This window comes from Manacus vitellinus, unplaced genomic scaffold (assembly GCF_001715985.3).
Source record: "Manacus vitellinus isolate BGI_N305 unplaced genomic scaffold, ASM171598v3 scaffold_28_pilon, whole genome shotgun sequence".
NCBI lineage: Eukaryota > Metazoa > Chordata > Aves > Passeriformes > Pipridae > Manacus > Manacus vitellinus.
The window spans coordinates 4,166,598-4,169,566 of record NW_021940122.1 but is presented as its reverse complement, the minus strand read 5'-3'; positions in this window follow the sequence as shown (position 1 = coordinate 4,169,566).

Here is a 2,969-nt window from a genome sequence, read left to right as displayed (position 1 = left end):
TTACTGCCTTCTCACACATGAGGATGATGCAAAGGATTTTGTGTTTTTTCTATTTGGATTTTAGTTTCTTACTTACTTGGTTTATGACGTGGGTACTGAAAAGATCAAAACTGATTTTTCTGAAGGATTTCTTGAGTTCTAAGGGAATGTGTTTTGATGGCTTCTTCAACTTGCATTTGAATGGGTAGGCTTATCAGGTTGAACATAAAGGTTTATCAGGTTGAACACAAACTTCCTTCCTCTGAAATGTTAACTTTGCTAATTATCTTTTAAAGAATTGTTTCCAAGATTCTACGTTTTTCCTTATTTTCTCAATAACACACTCCTCAGGTGCTAAATCAATACGTAGACACCTCACTAAGTGGCCTAATTTTTACAATTGCTAAGACCTCTAGCACCTGCTTTATCTGAAAACCGGTGATTTCCTAATTTAGAGCAGTCGTAAACTCTCTTAAATTAAAGCAAGAATTGAATTAGCCCTGACTAGTTTTAGGGTTACAGAGGTAGGAAGAAAGAGGTGAGGGAGAAGAATCAGAGGTACCTTTTGCAAAGAAGTGCCCCAGGGCTTGTTTAATGCTAGGGGAAAAAAACAGACTGTAGCCCTGCAGGATTACATTCCCTGTTTATCCTCGGGGCTAAGGGAAACAGTGGATGCGATGGTGCCCTTCATACACTGTGCTTCCCACCTGCCTCCCGAAAGAAGTACCTTGGGAGGAAGCAGGGTTCTGGTTTGTGCAGCCATATCCTCTTGGCACCCCTGGACATGCCAGTGGCAGTCCTGCTTTCAGGAAGTTCTCTTATTGCTGTGCTGGGAATGCCTGCTCTAGGCTGGCACCCATTTATATCAAACTCCCCACCAGAACTGACTTCTGGATGCCACTGGCCTGTCTGAAGCTTTAAGTGTGAAAGCCAAAACCCCTTCATTTAGCCCCAGTTCCTCGGGCATAAGGAAACTTTTACTCTGGGCATTGACCAGGCATAGCCTGTGGCTGGGCAGGGGGGGAGGGGGAAGCTGTCTCCTTCTGGAGGTGCCAGAGCCCCCTGATTCTCAGCTATGAGCTTGTGCAGATCAGCCCCGTCCCATTCTGATCCCAGATAAAATTCCCACTGCTGCTGCCGTTGGATGCAAAGGCTCCTCCTTGGGGCCGCCGAAACTCCAGCTGTTTGATATTGTGAGGAGCAAGGCGGGGGGCACAGAGGGACTCCGCATGAAAGGGCGAAATCAAAGGAAACCGGACCCTGGCATGTCGGTATGATACTCAGTGGGTAACAGGCTCAGTTAAATTTGCTCATTCAGCCAGCTAAGAGGGAGAGTTTTCTCATCTGTCCTGCTATGTTTAATTCATCCACACATGCCTCCCAATTATGGCAGGAGTAATAAACAGAAGAGGATGTTGGGGGCGGGGGGAGCTGGCCAGGCCCAAGCCACCAAACCTAAGCACCCCAAAAGAAATGTGAGCTACACACTGCTGGGGTCTGTCACCTTGGGAGGAGCTAATCAGCACCCCTGGCTCCAAGTCCTTATGAATTTTAGCCCATATTCAGACCTGAGTTTTGTTGTTTTATCTATTTTTCTCCAGAAATGTATATTGCAGGAGGTATGTTGCAGTGCGATGCTCTCAGGTGTCCATGTCTGCCACCTGAGTTAGGCAACATTCCCAGCAAAAATCAATACAGCATCCCTACCTCCGTGGAGGCTCTCAAGCTCATGCCCAAGTTTCTCTAGCTCTGCATCTTTGCAAAAATGAAAAACTGATCAGGGGAATTGGGCTATGAAGGAAAAGACTAAATGGATAAAATGCTCCTTCTCAGAGTGAGTTCAAAGCTCTCTGGGCATGTTGTGGGAAATTCCTGGTGAGTTTGGTGAAAGGAAGGATAGGGAGGTGATAACTATCTCAGTCCCAGCAGTGGCCTGATCTGAGGGTAGCAGTCATGGTCCAAAGCAACCAGAAATTCATCCCATGTATGGTGTAGGGGAGTGGGGAAAGACTCACATCGGAAAGGGATGGGAATGGGAAGCCCCTGGTTCAAAGGAGTTTCAGCATGAGTTTTACTTTGTTTACCCTCTTGTAAAGCTATTTGTTACTTCGATAATCCATAGGAAATGGGATCATTTCTCTCTCAGCATGTCAAATTAAATAAACAAATAAAACCTTGTTTGGCTGGTGAGAAGCTTAGAAAGGAAAGTGTATTTGTATAGGGATTCAAGAACTAAGCATCTTTCAGGAGCAGGAGATTAGGAAAGAAATCAGAGAAACAAAGGGGGAAGTGATTCAGTCATCAAAACTCAGAGAGCCAAATTAAAGAGGGGGGTGGGATGGGAGGACAAGAGATAGGGCTTGTCTATATTAGGAAATCTCTGATGGTATAAACTAAACCAACTCAATGTCAGTTTAGTTTTACCACTAGGGCCCAAGTCAGGGACGTAGACTTGGTTGTGACAAGCTCACCCTGATGTCAGACAGAAATATTGTATGTTCATTGGCATTTCTTTTATTTCAGAATATATATGTTACCCCTCGTGCGCAAAACAAGCACACAAGAAGGGTATTCTGAAATAAAATAAAATAAATCTCAGTGAACTGGTGCTAGCTTTGCCTTGTGTCAGAGAGGGGTTGACACTGGGGTAGTTTTATTAGTAGAGTTTCTATTTCAGACATGGTAAAAACAATATAAAAGAAACAGCCCCACAAAGGTGTCATTCTCCTTTTGTGCAGTGATAGGTATATTGGAATAAAATGTGTTATATATGGGTACAGCTGTTCCTTTGCTCTGTGTCACTTACCTACAGGGCATGTTGTAAAGAACTACCATTCTGTTTGTAATCGGGTCATTGGTAGGAAATATTTGGAGAGTCAGTGGACTCCCAAATCTATGAGAAGACTCAGTTCAGGTCCATTTTTTCCTTGTCTTAAAATGTCCAGGGATAAGCAGCAAGAGAGACCCTCTTGTGTTTGACAGGTGTTTTA